This window comes from Talpa occidentalis, unplaced genomic scaffold (assembly GCF_014898055.3).
Source record: "Talpa occidentalis isolate TD23 unplaced genomic scaffold, MPIMG_talOcc4v2.1 talOcc4.5, whole genome shotgun sequence".
NCBI classification, from domain to species: Eukaryota; Metazoa; Chordata; class Mammalia; order Eulipotyphla; family Talpidae; genus Talpa; species Talpa occidentalis.
The window spans coordinates 103,543,281-103,564,974 of NW_023604861.1; the positions used below are offsets into that span (position 1 = coordinate 103,543,281).

General features: G+C 36.4%; 1 pseudogene; it reads left to right on the forward strand.

Annotated features, from left to right (window-relative positions):
• Positions 1-9,479: 9,479 nt before the first annotated feature.
• On the forward strand, positions 9,480-21,040 carry LOC119258629 (polypeptide N-acetylgalactosaminyltransferase 11-like; annotated as a pseudogene).
• The last annotated feature ends 654 nt before the right edge of the window (positions 21,041-21,694 follow it).

Genomic DNA, 21,694 nt, shown 5'->3' on the forward strand with positions numbered 1-21,694 from the left:
AATAAATCTTTTTATAAAATAAAGTAAAATGAGATGACAAATTAATAACTAATTTGTACTAGACACACACACATAGAAAATGACTTACTGATTGCAATCTGCAGTTTGAATGGGGCTGGTTTCATAACACCCCACAGAAACCAACTTAAAATAATATTATATTAGATATCCCTGTTCCTAAAAGTTCTTCATCTTCATTTATACCAAAATCCCCCCTGACCAAAATGTCTTCTCTTATTTCCTTACAGTCAAGATCCTGTTCTTTAATAATATAACATATATTGCAGACTCTCACTTTTCTTTAGCACTGCAAGATTTTGTAAATAATAAACCATTGAAACCATATTGTGTCTTGCAAATGCTATACTTTTTGACCATTATTCATTCATGTCTCCTTTGAAAAAAGCCTGTTGTAACTTGGATATCCTAGAACATCAATGTATAGTTCTATTTTGTAAAGAAGCCAATGCACAAAAAGTAAAAATATTTATATGCTACTTTGTAGCTAATCACAATAAAATTTCCCTTTACCATATACAGTGGTGCAATGTACAATATACTGTGTGTATTATTAAAATTGGGAATACATAAGTTTTTGAATAAGAAAAATGAGAAGAGAAAATTGACCGTTAATTTTTTAATATCTAGGGCATAATTCAAAGTGGCTACATAAAAAAAAAGTCCTAACTTTTCCCCTTGTCAGGAAACAGAAAGAAAGGGTTCTGGCCTTCACAGAAAAAAAAAAATATATATATATAAAACATCTTAAACAAGTCACATGACTGAATTAAAGAAGAATATAATAACCAAGAAATTTTGATAATTTTTTCTAAATATTAATCAAGAAAATGTCAGATAGCTAAATTGCAATAATAATTTAAAAATAAAATTATGAACATGGAAAATCCACGATATCTGTGAAAAACCAAAGAATCAACTCTATTGACCTCTAATTAGATAAAGTTGTTTTGCTACTTTACATAATTATCATATTAACTATTTACTAAAGTCTCCATATCCCCACACCAGCTTATAGAAATAGAAAATGTCCTCAGGTTTGAGTTAGGCAAGCATGTTAGGCAAAATTGCAAATACTGTGCAGAAATAGTAGTACAGGAATTGGTTTTCTAGATTAGACTTATTCCTAATTATGGCATTTAGATGCCAATGATTTACTACTGTCTCTCAGTGGTCCTCAAAGTCTTTCTTCTAGCTAAGACTGATGTCCCAGGCTCCCTTGAAAGCTGGCTTGTATTTATGTTCTGCCATCAAGAGATGTTGGTGTGGTGTCAGATGCATAGACAAAAGAGCAGTCTTGTCTCTTTATCTTTTTTGTTTGCCATAGATTCTCTGAAAGTGGCTACATACATCATGAACTAGGTTTGGTCAGGTGTCCACTTGATCTACATGATGCCCCAGTAATGGTTGGGTTACCCCCCTACCCTGTGTTTCCAGGTCAGCTCTCATAGTCTGCTCAATTATTTCATTTCTGTGTGGGTGATCAAGCATCAACTTAAAAGTTTCTCTTTTAAGTCCCAGGCTCCCTTGAAAGCTGGCTTGTATTTATGTTCTGCCATCAAGAGATGTTGGTGTGGTGTCAGATGCATAGACAAAAGAGCAGTCTTGTCTCTTTATCTTTTTTTGTTTGCCATAGATTCTCTGAAAGTGGCTACATACATCATGAACTAGGTTTGGTCAGGTGTCCACTTGATCTACATGATGGCCCCAGTAATGGTTGGGTTACCCCCCTACCCTGTGTTTCCAGGTCAGCTCTCATAGTCTGCTCAATTATTTCATTTCTGTGTGGGTGATCAAGCATCAACTTAAAAGTTTCTCTTTTAAGATCCAGTCATGGCTTTCTCACCTTCCATAGTGGTCTCAGTTTTAACAGGCCTGTTTCTCAGGTTCTGGTAAAAACACCTGCTCTTTGCTGTTACTTTGGCGCTAGAAGTTTACTGCTACTAATCTAATGTACCTAACCATTCCTTCTCGGCCCTTAGTATCTAGTACAGTCATGTTTGCACAGGTTATGTTTTCTGGACTAAAACTGAATGGTACAACTGGCAATATTCCAAACAGTAAATAGCAACAATTTCTTCTTATTACTAAATTACATAACATTAATAGAAATAATTCACGCTACGGAGAGTGACTCAGATTATTACATTATATTGGAATGGTTTGAAGACTATCTCTTTCCTTTCCTGATCTTATCTAGTTTTTGAACAGCCTATTGGTCTTCAGCTGGCAGTCTTGTTTTTTTTTTCTTTATTATGGTAAAAATCAAGGCTAATAGGAATGAACTACCTGGATACCTACTGCACCAAATCACACTATTTCTTTATATATCCTTTATTCCAGATCAACCATCCAACCTCTATTCTGAATTATTTTTCCCCTTGAGTATTTTGGAACTATTGTTTCATTTTGTTATTCACTTCTATTTATATCCTAGATTTATTTCTTTGCAATGTATAGCTGTGACAGAGAGTACCCCTTCCCAAAGAGATCCATACCATAAAAACTATAAATATGTACCTTGCATGGCACAAAAAAACACACCCCAAAAACTAAAGAAACAAAACAAAGAATAAAGACTGCTGATATAATTAAAGTTACAATTGGAAAATTATTCTGGATTAATCAACTGAGCCAGATCTAATCACGTGAGCTTTTATAAGCAGGAGATAGAAGGTAGAGAAGGAAAAATCAGAAAGATTTGAAGCATTAGAGAGACTCGATGTAACTTTATTGGTTTGGAGGGAGAAGGGGAAATGTGACAAGAGATGCAGACCACTTTAAGAAACTGAGACTACCATCTGATAATCAGCAAGGAAATAGGAAAATGAGACTTAGAGCCACATGGAATTGAATTCTGCCAATAACCTGATAAGCTTGGATATAGATCCTTCCCCAGAGCCTGTAGGTAACAACACAGTTCTATAGATACTTTGATTTTGGCCTTGTGAGATCCTAAACAGAGAAACAGCTGGGTTAAACTGATGGATGTGGACTTACAGTACTGTGAGGTATTTGTACACTAAGTTTATGCTAATTCATTAAGTTATCAATAGGAAACTACCAGAATAAACATTATTACTTCCTTTGAAGACAAAATTTACAGCCCAAGATAAAACCTGTCATATACTGAGACTGTGGAGTTACTATCCAATATTTCTCTTCTGTTTTTGTCAATCTTCTTAAAAGAAAATTCCTTTGTTCATTTCCTATATTAATCTTCTAGTTCTGCCATAACACAGTTCCCAATATCACAGATCAGGCGTCCTAAACAACAGAAATTATTTTTTACCCTTGTTCTGGAGGCTGGAATTTCAAGTCAAAGGTGCTGACAGGTTGCTCAGGTAAGGTCTCTCTGACTGGCATAAGTGGCGTTGTTACTATTCCTCACATGGCCTTTTCCCTGTTTGCAGACATAGCAGGTGTCCCTCTCTTCCTTTAAGGACACCAGTCCTATTAAATAAGGGTCCATTTAATTATAATTACCCCTTATATACTAGATCATACAGTCACATGAACATTTGGGGACAGGGATATTAATTAGTGCTTCATATTTCCCTTTCCCACCTCACTTTCGAAACACCTTGTGCTCCATGCCTTCATTGAAACCGGCTTAGCACAGGTCATCCTTGGTCTCAATAACCTGGCCTTAATCAGGTTGGTTCAAAAGACATTTCCCCACTCCATTGTTAGCTCTCTGCCCAAAGACCCCTCTACAGACTAATGACTTCAAGTTGTAAAGCCTCAAGGACATAGAATTTTCGCATAGCCTTTCTATACAATACATTATATTAAATAACAAGGATAATATTTATTTAAAATTTATATAAATATTTTTCTAATTCATAGTGAGCAAGATTTTCCAAGTTACGTATTGCCCACTCTTTAAATATTTAGGTTTATTATAAACATTTATTATTTATTTTTTTTTTCTAAAGATTTATTTATTGATTGATACAAGCACTGGGTACAGTCAGAAGCGCGGGAGGGTGAGAGAATTCACCACAGCCAGAGCGGAGAGTAGAACAGGCAGAGGTACAAAGTACACTGCTGAGGGGAGCAGCGGGCAGCAGGAGAGGTCTGTGTGCCAAGTGGGACCCTCGCCCAGCAGCTGGGGATCGAACCGGCACTGCAGAGGCTGTGGGCAGCCTCGTAACCCAGTGCTCAACTGCTGCACCACCGAGGAGACCCTATTACAAACATTTAAAGCAAAATTTGAAGCATGAAAGCAATTTCGATTTCTTATGATATTGATGAGGTAAGATTTATCTGAATTGACTATGTGAATTATACTTATTGTAAAAAGTGAGAAAAGCCCTTTCGCAAAGGAGAGCTCAAGAAGTGGCTTAAACTGTAGAATCTCTGAAAGTGCATATTATGACAAAGAGGTAGAAACAGAAAATAAATGTGATATGATCCTGATTGATAGATGTTCAGAAGATAAGAGTTCCTGTATTTTTTTTTTCCTGGAGAAAGCTCATAAGATATTTCAAAATGACTAGAGAGATGCTAGTTGTAAAATTATAAATTAATACATCAAATCATGATAAAGGCTGCCTGTAATTGCCACAGGAAAATGAGTTGGATAGATTACTTCCCCAAACCTTTGGTGAAATATCTTGGCCATGATCATTCCTCCCCAGGCACATTGTAAAATACGATTCAAAATGCTACAATCAGGTCTCACATCTGCAAATAAGATCCTCAAAGACCTTTAAAAAATTAATAAAGATAATGCTTGAAGACACCAACTTCAGTTCCCTATGGTATTTATTTTTATGAACACTTCATTACTTTATGATGAAGGGTAAAGGCACCTGTACTATGATAAAATAAGGATATTTATGGGAGACCTACCCTTCGTGTCATCTTTAATTCTCTTACCAACCTTGCAGTGAGGTCTATGTCCCTTTGTATAGCTAAGGACAGTTTCATAGTGATAAATGACTTTTTAGGACTTTTCAAAAAAGGATGGGATTAAAGCAAGGAATCAAAATCGAGATTTGTGTCCCTAGATCTCAAGTTCATTCCACCAGTCACACTGTTCCCAGTGACCATATTTTTCATAACTTAAATTTTCTGGAGAAGATATTTTTAAGGGCAGGAAAGGAGACAGAACAAAATTTTTCAAGATAGTTCCTTTGGAGATATCTAAGATGCTCCTGGGACAAAATGGTGGTGGTAGAAATGTTTTGGTGGTGGAAATTACTTTCAAGTACAGGTTGTTACCAAGTATTATTATAAGGGCAATTTTGAGTTACAAAGCAGTATTTTTCATCCTGCACTGTGTTAATGAGGAGGTGAATAGTTTAGAGGAATTTTGCTTCATTTCACTTCAAATGCGCCAGAGAAAAGAATGGCCCCAAATTACCAATTAAAGACTCCAGGCAGTTTTTTATAAAGAAAGGTAGATATATTAAGTTCATCTATGTACAAACCAAAACAGAAAGTCAATTAAATTATAAAAATATAATCACTTTCCCATTTAAATTAACCTATCTCCACAATTGACACAATACTTTTGTAGGTTATCTGCCATGTCTCCTCTCTTTATTTCTTTAAATACATTACCTAAAAATAGTTGAGATGATGTTTAAACATAGAGATAAAACTCAAACTCTCTAGCCTGTTAATGCAAAAGTTCAGAAAAAAATTACAATATGTGACAAGAATAGGGAAAAAATATATACATAGCCATTAAAACATTTTCAATTTAGTTTTTATTATGGAACTTGAAAGAGTAATAATATGAGGTTTTTAGTTTATGAATCAAGGGAGAATGAAGGTATTTGTCTTCTATATTCCTTTTAGAACTAACCCATTTCCAGCTTCCCCACAGTTCCAGCCATCTCTTACCATCTGCTGAACACCTCATCTCACAGAAGATTCTCTTGGGCCTCCTTAAAGCCAGGTCACTCAATATTGTGACCTGTTGATGAGTGGAAAGAGGTTGCCCATCCATGCCACTACCTGCTCCACAGCCACCCACCTGATGCCAAACACAAGCTGGACAAGCCGTGGGGTTCACTCAACTTCCTGAGTTCTCTGGAAGCCCTGTGGGGACTGCATAGTGTTGCAACATCCCACCCTTCCCTTCCAATCCCCTATAGGAGAGAGGTCTGTTTGTCTTTCTTGAAATTTCTAATGAATGGTTCAATTTACTACATGGTTTTATATTGAATTTTCACTGCAAGAATAGATGCTAACCAAACCTATTTGTGGTAATCATTTTACGAAGATGAGAGATAGATAGACCTCTCAATATGTGTATCTATCTTTGTATCAATTATGATGTGCACCTGTGATATGCCAACTATCACTCAATAAAATTAAAGAAAAAGAATCAAAGAGACAAGGCAGGCACATACTCACAAAATAAATAAAGGTCAATTTGACACAAGAAGAAAATATGACTTCTATTTAGGATAAACCTTTTTTCCATAGGTATATGCATGGGTGAGCAGAAAGGGTAATAGAGAGTACATGTGTGTGCAATTCTTCTGTTTTTATAATTGCCTATATAAATTTATTTTAATATGAGATGCTTCATAAGGCAGATATTTCTATTGAAGATTATGAAAAGTTAAAGAAATTAAGGAAAATCACTCTACTATTGATGAATATCATTCTACTGAAAATAAACATTTTTTTTTATGTAGAAATTCTTGGTCAAGACCCTGGAAAATGAACTGCAATGGTTACCATCTTATAGTGCCAATGACTACTCTACTATTTTGGCCTTTGGAAATAGAAAGTAATCAATATTTCCCAAGGGCAATACCATTTCCCTAATCTCCTCGATAATCATGGTAAAGTGGGAAGGACAGGAGTCACTTGGAAAGCTATAACATCGAAATTTGGACAAAAAATAAGCCTCAGCCTAACTGTAGTAAATGAATCTGATTTCATCTAGCTAATCTTCTGAAGAAAATAATACAAGTTTGCCCTCTCTGGTGGCACAGGGGTTAGAGTCTCAGTGCTGTCAAGCTATTGCCAGCCACTGTGGCATGAGTTCCATCCCCAGCCAGGAGTTGACCCACATGGCGCAGCAGACCTCTCCTGTCTCACCTGCTGCTCCCCTCAGCAATGTATTTCAGTAGATCTGCCTGTTCTGCTCCCCACTCTGTCTCTGGTGAATCCTCTCACCTCTCACACATCTAGCCAGTTCTTGTATGCATAAATAAATAAAATAAATTTTCAAAATAAGAAAATAACAAAAGCAACAAATTTCAATGAAATCAATATAGTAGTCAGATTTCTCCACAGAATCAGAAACAGAACCAATAGAATGTATGCCTCATCCATCTATCAATCATTGAAATAATTTATTTTAAGGAATTGACTCAAGAAATTATGGAATCTTGATAATTCCAAAATCCTAGAGTTGGCAGACTGGTGATTTGGCATTCCACAAAAGACTTATAGTTCATGTCCAGATGCAATCAATTCACAGAATTCTTTCCTGTTTGGAAGGTCAGTCTATTTTTTTTTTTTTCTTTCGGTCTTCCAGTGATTGGAAACAGTGCACCCACATCACAGAAGATAACCTGCTTTATTCAAAGGCCACTGATATAAATACTATTTTCAGAAAAATTTTCTCCATGGAAAGAAATAGTATCTGGGTGATTATTTGGACTCTGTGACTGAGCCTCATTGACCTGAAAATCAATCATCACAGTAGTTACTTTTTCTGTGCAACAGGCCACCCTAAAATGCACTATTTTAAATAGCAGACAGGTAGAGAATTGTAGCTGGATTCATATTAGACTGTTAGGGAAGTTCTTCTGATCTTAGCTAAGTTCATTAGTGCTTCTGTCACATATCTATCAGTTTGGCAGGGGTCTGGTTGTTCTAGGATGCCCTCAGGTGGGATGGCTACTCCGGCTCCCCTGTGGTCTCCCAGTAGTCAATGCTTAGCCACACAACAGCAGAACAGGTTTCCTGGAGCCAGAAAGCATTAGTACATTGGGACCTTCTGAGGCTCCTCACTGAGGACTGGCTCAGTAGCTCATGGTTATTGGCCAATGTAAGTGACAAGTCTGATCTATGGGGTGCAGAAAAGACTCCACCTCTAGATTTAAACAGAAAGCTAGAGTGAAATGGGAATGGATGAAGAAGATGGATGTGGAGAAGCAGAAAAGAGTCTCTTGGAAAATTTGTGACAAACCCAGAGTTGAAAAAAATGAGTTTTAAAAAAATGAAAAGATTTAAGGAAATCCTCTGTTTTGTGTACAAATAGGAGGTGTGCTTGATGGGGTCTATTAATAAACAAAAAAGAAAGAAAGGCAAGGGGAGAGGGAGGGAGGAAAGTAGGGAGGGAGAGGAAAGGAGTCAACCAAGATGATATGCTTGTTCAGGATCATTTCAAGGAATATTTAATTAGAAATCTGAAAAAAAAGTGTTTTTTTTTAATGTAGAAAATCTAGGAAAGAAACTTACCCTGCATAGAAAAGACCACGGAAGTGCTAGAAATTTCTTTTCCACAAGCCTTTTCAAGAGCAAAACCTTTTGTGCACATGCAAGTAAGAGCGTTACCTGGGTCGTCAATTCTCTGTAAATATTTATCCTGATTTTAGCAACAAAGAAGAAATACTACTTGGCAGTTGATATCTTAAAGTTCACCTCCATTCCCAATCACTTTTCAAATTTAGGTTTGCTTTCTTTTTGTATTTTTATAACAGAAGAATTAGAAAAAAAAAATATATATATATATATATGTATGTGTATATATACATACACACACACACACACTCACACACACACACACTACCCAAGGCATTAAATGCTGTGAGAGTACATAAAGGGTGCAGTGTAATCAATCCTGAAGAAGTCTGAAGGTGTTCACTACTTCACGCACTGCCTCTGGAAGTTTCTACCAGTTCCAGGCTTCAGCAGAAAGAGACATGGGTCGGAGCAGAGCCCGGTAGACATCTGAGAAGCGCTTTCAGGCTTGGTCCCGACTGTACGTGCCTCTCAGAGAGAAAGCAGGCAATGGTTAAAGGTGTCAGTGAGGCAGGGTGTGAGCAGGCTGCAAATCCGCCATGATTAGCCTCACGGAAACAGAAGATGGTTGGTTCACAGCAAAGTATCCCAACATGAGGCCACCTAAAAGGCCAATCCATCACCTCCAGCTGGTGTGCGCGGAGCAGAGCTGTTGGGAAGCACGAGGGATTCCATCAGCCTCCGCACTTTGTGCTCTGCAAGGCTTATATTCCTCTCCGGGCTGAATTTATGACCTTTCTGTCAACTGCTTCTTTAATGCATAAGGCTAAATATCAGCAGCAGGATTCAGACACTCAAGCTCTTGAGTTCCTACTAGTCCTAGGCCCACGCAGGGGTGCTCTGACAGTCAGCATGGGACATTATAATTTAAAGCCCAGCCGGCCGGGTGTCAGGTCCCTCATGGCGCAGCTGGCGTACTCCTTGCCATCTTTCCCTCTCATATTAACAAGAAAGGTACGATGTGTCAGATCCCAAGAGAAGCACCGTAAGCATATATAAGCATTCTAAGCAATATAAGATCCCAAGATAGGCAGTAACATTTTCTAATGAATGTTTTTTTTTTTTTTTCCATTTTTATGGGAATGTCTTAGCTGATCAAATATTAATCTGTTACATAAGGTAGAAATTTTACAGGACCTTTATGCAGTTAGGAATATTAAAAGGCTTATTACAGAGAGGACAGAAAACCTAAAATTTCTGAGACCTTTCAGGCTTGAGCAAAATAATAGATGTCAAAAAACAGAAACACACATTTCAGAAAGCCCTGCTCAGTGAGGGTCTCAGCGGCCTTATGCACGTTTTCCTGAGATTAGGAGTCCCCAGGGGGTCTCACATGTGGTACTGGACTGTTATTTTGTGCTTTCACATCCAGTGCCCTTGTGGACATCTGCTGTCAGAAAGCCAGTTTCCACTGTCACAGCTGCCAGGACACCCTGGGCACCCACTCTGCTCTGTGGGCAAGAACCTTCACCCCGGCTCCCGCGGTACAACATCTCATTGCTGTCCCTATCTCGGTGCTAACATGAGGCTGAGGCTTGAGCTGAATGGAAAGAAGCATCTTCTCCCTTGATTTTTGTTGTTTTCTTCCTACACCAAGGGATAGATGCTGCTGTAGCCATGTGTGACTCTGCCTTAGGGCAACAGTTTCTTCAAGTCTGCATTTCCCCCTAACTCAGATCCAGTTCCATGAGGGGGGTCAGGAGACCCCTATTTTGTATAGATGTTGGATCTTTTTTTGTCTTCCCCATCTCTCCTCTAAACATGTTTTCAAAATTCCTCCTTAGCTCTCTTTCAGTGGAAGAAAGTGCTAAATCAAGTAAAGATTGTCAAGAAGAGAATTCCAAAGTTTGCATCTCAGACACTTCATGTTCAGTTAAAATTCAAGTTAAGACCAAAATTGCACCTTTGCATATTTAGAAATGATACAATTATTTGTAGTTTTTGGAATGTCTAATTCCTGGGGAATCAACGTGACCTGAAACAGAATTTGGTAGACACTACTTCAGCAATATTCTAGACAAATATTGTGAACAAATAATTCCGATCTGTTATACTTGCTAAGTTAGTATGAGAAAAGCTAAATCTTTTTGAAGTAATTCACAATATTTCTTTCTAAATCAGAGCTAGAGCAGTGTGACAGTAGGAAGCAATGTGAAACAAGTGGTGAGTGCAAAAGCTAATGGACAGCATTGACCTTGAATGACCAGGCTTTCCTCAAAGGTGGCCCCGATACCCCCAACATGTGTGAATGAAGAGCAGATGTTGAGAAATCCTTCTACTTTCAAATGACACTTGTAAAACAATTTTGGCTGAAAGCTTCTAATTTTTAAATGTTGGCAACTTTATTTCTTTTTTTAAATAATAGAGACATAAATACTACTTACACTGAGTCACTCCCTTCCCCCACAAAACCACAACAGACTTTTGGGTTGAATATAACCCATGGGTTGTCCCCTTAATCTCCTATATAAGTCAGTGGTTTTGAATCCAGAGGTCTTGAAATAGAGGAAAAGACAGAATTTTAATTCTTAAATTGCATCTGTTTCTAACTCTTGTGTACAGCCTAACTATTGAAGTTAACAGCAAAGTGCTTAATATTATTTTATTACATGTACGAGTTTGTAATTTATTTCCAGGAAAAGGGGGAATTATGAGGTAGGTGTTCACAGGCACTTTGATTCTCAAGGGACATACTTTAATGCTTTTTAAGTCAAATAATCAATGCTTTAGGCCATACTCCCTCTGGGGATGTTAAAGATTAATTTTGCTAAGACTATAATTAAAAATAAAATTTAGTGATAAACTTTGCCATCATGTTATTATTTTAAATGGTTAAACTCTAATATATTATCATCAAGAATAAAAAGGATATTATTTTAGAGAAATCTACAATTGAGAGGAAATTTTAATATTAGTTTAAGTCATTTGGGAATTATTTAAAGCCTAGCAGAAAATGTGCATCAAATGCAATTACCTCTCAATGGTCCATATGGGGTTTATCCTTGACAATATTTTCACTGTGGACGGTTTGTTCCCCATTCTGCCATCCAGTTACTCATTCTGCCCCTAAGTTCTGCTAACACACACACACACACACACACACACACAACCTATCTATGTATATATGTACCTATATTTCATAAAATAATTTCACTTGACATCGAATGGGTAATAATATCTTTTTATATGACCCATGATCTCCTGGATAGTTTGTCATTTTCTATGAGAATACTATTTGCAGTACACTCTGATACCCTACGGGGTATATTTATCTCTTACATATTTTAAATCTAGACAAAGTCAATGCAAAATAAAATCATTTACAAAAACTAACAACTATAACTTCTTTATATTACAGATAATTTTGCTCATTTTGTTATCCTATTTTATGAAATATATGCCTGGTGAGTCACGGTTTAATTTTTTACAGGTTGTATCATATTTTGGACATCAGGTGGTTTAACATTAAAGAATTGCTTTACTTTTAAAAGAATAAATTAACTGTGACTATATATGTTTTAAAAGCTGAAGTTTTAGAAAACAAATTTATTGAAGTGGAGAATAAACCTACTGAATAAATATTTGAATAGTGATATTGTAATCTTTGCTCTTGACTTAATGATTCTTCTACTAATTCTATGTTTTCTCTGTAACTTAAGAAAAGTGATTTTTGAAAGAGTAGAAATTATAAACTTTCCTTATCTTCTCCCTTCTCTTCAGGGGTATGAAGAGATTTATTTTTCTAATCTAGAGGAGATCAAAGAAGGAGTGAGGGAAGAGGAGAGAATGACTGGCACAGTTGAGGAAGGATGGGAAGAGGCAGATTTTTGGCAGAACTGAATGTGCTAATCTGCAGTGAAATTAGTGATTTTAAAAAGTATTTCTCAGCTGCACATCTGAAAAAAAATTTATGGGTCTAATTTTCCTTTGGAAATTTAAAATGTTACAAACTCATAAGATATAATTATCCAACTTTTCTACCCCACACTTACCAGGCCCACAGAAAAGAGTGGGAATTATGTATGGATGCAAATGGTATGACTACTGCAAAGAATTTAGAAACATTTCAATAAACATACTTGCAAATATTTTCGGTATTTTAAAAAAGTAGGACACATATGTTAAATTCAAGTGAAGAGGGCCTAAAAGGGAATCTCCAAGTGCACAGTTTGCTTCTATATTTGTGTGAACCATTTGGTTAAGTATTTTACAAAATATCTACACTTTATTTTCCAGTCCTTATGGAATTTTCAAAATACTGTATATCCTACAATAGAATTTTCAACATATGTGTAAGCTGTAGTGTGAAAATAATTGTGGGAATAATTCTAGATCTATATAATTCCACAACCTACTTGCCTTGAATTGGCTGAATGTGTTTCTCATATAAGCATGCATGGAAAATGTTTAAGTATTTCACACAAAACTCGTTCAGATCTAAAAGCATTGCTGTAATTAGCAAGGCTTTGCCAACCTTAGGAAATTAGTAAAGATAACATTTAATAATATCAACCAAGAGAGATCTTACCTTTGTGGGATTTCTTTGAAATGCTTAAGTTTGGGAGAAATATGTAATGTTTAGTTAAAATACTCATCTGTAAACTTAAAAGATATTTGCTAGTAGGGGATACTCTGCACACTGGTGTTTTCCAAAAAATAATCGTTTAATGGTCTTTTTAGAAAAATGGAAGGATTGCAAGGGAAGGATTCTTTCTATCCCTTCTTTTGTTAAGAAAAATATTTTTGTAGGTTCTAGGGTCCTGTGCTCTCTGTTCTGGAAAGCTGCTAAGTGTAGTTTTAAAATAGCCAAAGCTTTTCTTTCACCTTCTCTTCCCTAAATTTCCGCAAGCTTTTCTTTACCCACTTAAGATGTTACAAAATTTTCAAAGAAAAAGCTAGCACTCAGCAGAACTATACACATGTGGATGCTAAATAAATACTTCTGATGATGATGAATGTTGGCAAATCTCCATGGGAGAAAGACCTTATACAAAAGATGTTATAATTATTATGTTTAAATGATTATGCTATAATTATTATGTTAAAAATCTCCTATGCTCTTAGAGCTGCTTGGCGGTGGCAGGGTGTCACATCCCTATTAAACCTCCTCTTTGCTAAGGCTCTTGCCACCTTTGCAAGCTGTGTAAAGACAGTGGCTTGGACAGGACAGAAAAAAGCCTAATAGAGAAGGATTAAGAAACTCTCATTTCTACTCTTTTTCTATCATCACTCTGGGGTGTTGCTGGTCCCCCAAAGACTACATTTTTTAATTCAACCCCACGTTTTATCTTTGTTTAACCACCTACTATAAAGATTTTCAAGTTCATTCATACTGCTTAAACAAGGCTCAAAATGCCACCTTCCTCTCTAAGATTAAATAACTTTTAAGGGGAAGACAGTAGCTAAAGAAATTAGTGACTAATGATAAGATAGATTTTGTTGTTGTTGTTATTACAGGAGGTTTCCCTTAATTTTGGGTTCAGGGCCAGTTCAGAATTGCTGATTTTTTTTTTTTTTTAAAGATTTACTTATTTATACAAGAACCAGGGTACAGGCCAGATGCACAGGAGGGTGAGAGGATTCACCAGAGACAGAGCGGGGAACAGAACAGGCAGACTGACAAAATACACTGCTGAGGGGAGCAGTGGACGAGACAGGAGAGGTCTGCCACGCAATCTGCGCTGCAGAGGCTGCTGACAGTTTCACAGCGTGGCGCTCAACCGCCTGCACCACCAGGGGAGGCCCAGGATTGCTGAATTTTAAAAGGACGTATATTCTACAAAGGTTTTTGTTTTTGTTGTTTTATTTTCAGCCTTGTGGACTCCAATACTATTTCTTTTGTTGAGAATCACAGGTAGATTGAATGATTTTGCAAAGACTCTCATAGCTACATTGGTAATCTTTTACCATTCTCAGAATCTTCTCTGAAATAATGGCAAAGGTTGAGTTCTGCCAGGTTCTCAATTCTGATACAAGTGGCAAATACTTCTGAGTAAACTGATTTCTCTTTGTAGGCATTCCGTGGAATTTCCAAGATGTGTCTGGTAAAGGATGGTTTATCTAGGGTGCATTAAAGTGCATGCATACCTTAAAACCAAAAATCACTAATGCTCTTTATTTTTTACTACTGTTAGGTTTTTAACTGTAGCCAGAAATGCTGTGATATTAAATGGCATGCCTGTACTACCTGCATTTCTGACATCAGACAAGGTAAGGGAGAGATATTTGTATAAGTTTAGAAGCTTGACCCTGGTCCAAATGCAGTTCGAATTTGCTGATCGCAGAGTCTATCACATCTCCTGGCACTCACAAGGGGCCTAACTCATCCTAACCACTACTAACAATAACCACCCTTATAGTCACCAACAAACTTAAGAAATTCTCCCTTTAAGATAGGAGAGAGGGCCTCTCCGGTGGCAAAGCAGTAGAGCGCTGGGTTGCGTATCTGCCCGCAGCCTCTGCAGTGCGGGTTAGATCCCCGGCCGCCGGGTGAGGGTCCCACATGGCGCGCAGACCTCTCCTGCCGCCCGCTGCTCCCCTCAGCAGTGTATTTTGTCAGTCTGCCTGTTCTGCTCCCCTCTATGACTCTGGTGAATTCTCTCACCCTCCTGTGCTTCTGACTGTACATAGTGCTTGTATAAATAAATAAATAAATCTTTTTAAAAAAAGACAGGAGAGAAATACGATCAGGAAGGAGATACTGTGAATGTGCCACAACAAAAACTTGTTGAGAGGACTTTTAGTGATTATGTTCAAACAGGAAGCAATGGCACAAGAGCAAAAGACTAGTTTCACAAACCAAAGTTGGAGGATTGGGGATTAATTGAAATCCTCAAGTGGTGCACGGTAAGTGACTGCCTATTTAAAGCCAACAGATAGGTTTCCGTGAGGTTAAGGAAGCGAAAAATCCCATACGAAGCTAGTGAGATGTTAAATTCTAATTAGAAGTGTTAATTAAAAAAAATTCCAATTTCATCAGTGAGAGTGCTTTTGTTGTTCCGATTCTCTTTGCTACAGTGAATCCTAAGTATCCTGACTCACTTTGTTCCAATATTATTTACCACTTCTATAGGGTAGAGCAAAGTTGACTATAGCCATAGAGCATGGCACATTAGAGTGCTCTTCCCAGTGCTGCCATGATAAGAGGCCTATGGGCATTTTCATGGAAAATACCTAAGTTCAGACCATTATAATTAGGCATAGGAATTCACTGTCGCTCAAAGTTCAGCAAATCAAGTGTGGGATTCTAGGAAGCAAAAGGGTTCATGCACTTATTCAAAACACTCCTTGCCACTGTTTTCTGATTTTTCTAGCTTCAAAATAAATCCAGTGCATTTCCAAAATTTTGGTGATGTTATTTTGAATTGTGTACTAAGTTAAAAATAAAACAATAATGTCATTTAACATGACATTTTGAAGACCATTAATCAACAAGGAGGGCTGAGTTCTTTTAAGGAGCTTACAAATAGAAGTGACCTGAAAATGTTTAAAACTAAATATTAATTATAGTACTTAACAGATTTCTAAGTAATAACTAAATAACAATAAAATATGGTAATATTCCAATATTAATATTCTACATATCCCAAATTATTTCACATAATTTTAAAATTTTTATGTTATGCTTTCTTTTTATGTTTGGATAATTTTAAATATAATAAAAATTATTGTACATATTATCTAAAAGAAGTTTCAAATACAAATCTTTATTATAGTAGGCCCTATTTAGTATATTACACAGAATATTTTTTATGTGCAAACTCAGTTGTCATTTAAAATTATTGAAGTTAATGTAATGCATTAAAAAATATGTATCTTTTTAATGATGTGATTTTTCTTTGGAATAAATGATGTCACCTCATAAATATTTAGAATGATCCTTCTAATGTTAATATAAAAATGCAGGTAAGTTAAAATAGTCATAGTACATTTACATACCTAAGACTACAATTTTCAAGGGACAGCTCCTTCAAATCATCTTGTTATACTGTAGAATCTGTTTAAGGAGAAAAGAATGATATTTTATTTGTAAATTACTTTGAAATACATGTGAAATATCCAAAGGACAAATAGGGACTTGGTACCATTTGCCAAGCTCTTCAGTCCTACAAACATCTTCCATCATTCTTTGTGTATTTTAACACCCTTTCTTTCTTCCTCCTGTCCAAAACAACTTCCCTGTACACCATCAACCCTACCCCAAGTCAAAGAGAAGGACATGCACTTTCATTTCTACATTCTGCATCAAAACATAAATGTTGTGGATCCCATTTTTCTAAGTTGTTTTTACCTACAACATACCTAAAAATGTCCTAGCTTAGGCAATAATAAAAATATAGGAATGGGGCCTCCCCGGTGGCGCAGCGGTTGAGCGCTGGGTTGCGAAGCTGCGCGCGGCCTCTGCGGCGCTGGTTCGATCCCGGCTGCTCCCGGCCACCGGAGGAGGGTCCCACATGGCGCGCAGACCTCTCTGCCGCCCGCTGCTCCCCTCAGCAGTGTACTTCGGTCCTTCTGCCTGCTCTGCTCCCCGCTCTGGCTCTGGTGAATTCTCTCGCCCTCCCGCGCTTCTGACTGTACCCAGTGCATGTATAAACAAAACAAACAAAGAAACCAGCAAACAAATAAATAAAGCATGCCTCTATAATAAAAAAAAAAAAAATATATAGGAATGAAGGGATAGGAAATATTATATGATGTGTTGAACATAAGTGAGATTAGGTTAACAGAGTTGGAATTTGTGAAAACAACCCAGTAAAAATAAAAGTAAATGAAAAATCTAGGTATTATTCATTATTGCAAACAACAAAAGGAAACACATTTTTTTTAAAGATTGATTTATTTATGCATACAAGAGCTGGGGTACAGGCCAGAGATGTGGGGGGTGAGAGGATCCACCAGAAACAGAATGGGGAACCAAATAGGCAGATTGACCGAAATATAGTGCTGAGGGGATTAGCAGGAGAGGTAGGAGAGGTCTGCTGCACCACGTGGGTTTCTCTCTGGCCGGCCAAAGATCGAACTCATGCTGCAGAGGCTGCAGATTGTTTTATAGTGTGGTGCTTAACCCCTTGTGCCCCCAGGGAGGCCCAGAAACACAACTTAAATAAAAGAATTGTAGTAAGTGTATATTACTTGGCTTATCAATGAAAATATATATTCATAATAAATTCAAAATGGTAAATCACTTAAATAGAATATTATTTTAATCAGAAATTTTATTGTAGTTGTTTTTGAGGATAAGAGAGGTCACAGTGGTATATGAAGTCTTGATTTATCATTTTCCAAGACAAATATGGCAAAAGATAGGTAAATAAATAGCAGTATAAACATGTAAATTCCACATAAATGCCATAATAAATGGCTAAGGGCGTTGAAATGTATTGCCCTATAAAGGACATCATAGGGCAGCAGAAAACTGATATTATGTTAGTAGTTTTGTAGCATTTTTCTTCTTTTTTTAACCTGTGTACAGACATTACTTTACTAAAACAATATCTTTAAAATAACCCAAAAGAGCTATTTCTTCCTCAATCAAAAGAAATACTTGATAACATAACCATGCTTCTACTTTATACAAATGCAACATCTGTGTGTATCATTTTGCATGATTTCTGAGACAAAAAAAGTCTGGTTTAGAATTTTTTATCAATATATTATGTTGAAATAAGTAATATTAATAAAACTATGTGCTATAGGAAATACATTTTAAAAAAATGCTTGCATGCAACCTTTTTCAATGTTATTCATTAGAACTCTGATGAACTAAGTGCCCAAAGACAGATGAGTGGATTAGGAAGATGTGGTTTATTTATACAGTGGAACACCACTCAGCTAAAAAAAAAAAAAAAAAAAAAAAAAGAAAAGAGAAGTTGACTTTTGTGACAACATGGATAGAACTGGAGGGGATTATGCTAAGTGGAATAAGTCAGAAGGCAGAGGACAGATGTTGGATGGTTCACTTATATAAGTGGAATATTGAAAAATATCAAATAGAATCAAACTAGTAACAAAACCTAGAACTCTAACTGAAGAATTGAGACAACAGGAAAGGGAGAGAAAAAGGGGGAGAGCAAAGTAGTCAGAGGGCAAAATGGACTAAGGTGTAAGCATTGCAGTTCCTTGGTGGTGAGTGTGGAGTGGTAACATACACCTTAGGTTGAGATACTGTATTTCTAAATCACTTCCAATGTTATAAACTAATGTTAACTCACAAGAACCAAACAACAAAAAGAAGAAACTCTGTGTGAGATTCACTTATACAGTCAAACATTTGTATACTATATTAATAATATAGTTAAAGTTCAAGGAGCAATTTATTAGCAACATAATTCTGGGGTACACTTTCAGTCGTAAAAATCTTCCCCTGGACTTTTTAATACTGAGAGCCACTTTTGTATACCTTGTATTTATGCCAATGTAAGACCGTGAGGTGGTTTTAAAATCTCACTCTATGAAGCCTGCTGGCTTGTCTGCAAAAAAAAAAAAAAATGATTCATAGGTTATTTACACTCTTTATGTATAGACTGAACGACTTTCTTTTAAAGGCATTTCCTTAAATTTCTCCTTTTGGATTTCATATGTCATTTTTTTTTGCCCATGGATACAGGCTTTTGAAATATTTCTGCAGCTGGCATTTCACTGTCTGGCATTTCAGTCACTGTGAACTCACTCACCGGATCATTTATAACACTTTAAAATGAGGCCAGTACTCACACCAAGCTTTGGAGAAACTCACTGTTTAATAAAAATAAATATTACTGTCCTACATTAACTCTCCATTTTCCCCCTAATTATTGTCTCTAACTTAGATGCCCATGCATTGCAAACAACTTGCTCAAGCCCATGGTGATATTTTGATTTATTTTAAATGACATTGTGGGCTTAAATCTTTTTTATATTTTGGGTTATCCTTTGTTCTTTGTCCATACTGCAATAAACATGTTATTATTACTGCGATTCTTATTTGCAAGTGACAGAAATCCAAGTCATATCAACTTAACTAAAATGGGGGAATTATTTTACTGATTTAAAAGTACTTCAAAGACTTGAAAAGCAGAAATAAAGTGTGGACTCAAGAAAAATTGGAATGAGGCATTCTAATATCACCATTTCCTTTTTTTCCCTTCTGGATCATTAAATCTTTTATTTTGGTTTTATTTTATTTTATTAAATCTTTTATTTTGGTTTTGGTCTTTCTCATCCATAGACCAGGATCAATTTCCATTTCTTTTCCATGCTCGTGGGAGAAAACATAGCATCATATTTTGTTTTGATTTGTGTATTTTATTAGTGAAGATGAATTAATAATGTGATTGCTAATGAACACCCAGAAAAAGACAACATGAAGTTCTCCTCTGAATTGGACATGATTTTCAGTGAACATGATCAGGAATTGAGGAGCTTGGATTAGCAAAAACAAACCTTCAACAGGCTTGTCAGTAACTGCACTACAACAGAGACTGCTGGACACAAGGGAGGCAGCATGAAAGATGAGTCTTACCCAGCAGATCTGCCTGTCACTGGTGTTACTTTTTTCTACAATGAAACCTTGCCAGCCTTACTCTATACTGTGTGCAGCACCTTTGACTCTAGGCCAGCTCTGTTTCTTCATGAAATCATCCTTGTAGCTAATGACAATGACTCTGGTAATTTGAAAGGAGAACTTGGTTAATGTGTCCAAAATCTATCCCTGGAGTAATTAAAGGAATACAAAAAGTGAGGGATTAATTTGAGGAAGAATGATTGAGCAACCTGTACTACAGATCACTTACATTGGCTGGAGGATATTTTGCCATGAACAGATACTATTTCAGTGAACTTGGACAGCATGGTAGTAGCATGGATATCTGGGAGAAGACAAATTAGAAGTATCATTTCAGAATTGGACAAGTTTCTTTGGGAAACAGTGACCGTATGGTTCTCCTTACAGCCAGGGCACTGTGATACAACTTGGGACTGACACATGTCTGGCTGGATAAATATAAGGAGTAGAATTTCTCCTTTTGACTAATCTGAGGACAAATAGCTCTGAGAATGTGAGTGAGCATGCTGGATTGAGGAAGAGGTTAGGTCATTTATCATTCAAGTGATATTTACATAACATTTACCAAGAAATGCAGATATCTGGACCCAGTACCAACCCCCAGAAACCAATTTTCATCTATTGATAGCCAAAATACCCCAAAGTCCTTCAGCATAGAAGGCTCTAGCACTTCCAGGTCAGCAAGTATCTGGTAGCCCAGAGCTACCCACGTCAGAAAGGATGCCTTATGATGCTGAAATGGTGTGTCTCTGGTGACCCCAGCTAGATATATGTTTATAATGAAGAACATGCACTAGTTTTAAATAATCTCCTTTGCTTGGATATGTCAGAAATATGCTCATTAGATCCACCACAAGTTATGAAGTCCCATGGGTCAAGATAATCAAAGCAGTGGCAATTAGGGAAGAAAAATCAGCTATACCAAGTATCAGTTGGACATGCTTAAGAGTGACTGATTCTCTGAGTCACAAAGATTAAATTGCTATGGTATGCTGTGATGGCATCTCACAGCAGTGGCATTTGGATGGTTAAGGTGGACCCCATGGCCAGCTGGGGATTCATCAGGTCTTGTGTTCTGTATAGTGTGATACTTGAGAAAGAACATTGTTGATCCAGAGAAAACGCTAAGTTGACACATCTTTGAGAGAATAAATAGTCACCTGTTTTCTGGTGGTGATGCTGGTGAAGATTAGAAGAGATGAGACAACAGATCCAGAGTACCAAGTGATCACCAGGAGTTGAAGTTTGAGGAATTACTTGCTTATGCTCAGAAACTGAAACATGATTTTAACTTTATAAACTTGGGTTTGTACAGAATGACAAAAATCCAGGAAATTGATATTTTTATTCAAATTTATTTATGCTTCTTTTAAATCCCCTTTAATAATGGAGTGGTATTTATCTGATCAGAAACTCATTTTGATTTCTTTTCTTAGAAATATTCTATTATCAATTTTAAATAAACTGTATTACTTTAAACTTCAGAAGACATCATTATAAGATTATATTTAAAATAATATTTTATTAAATTAACTATTATAAATTATTGTAATTAATTATGGCATTCTTTAAAAATAGTCTTTTTGATTACTTTAAAAATAAAAAAGTTAAGAACATTATAGATTCAAAATT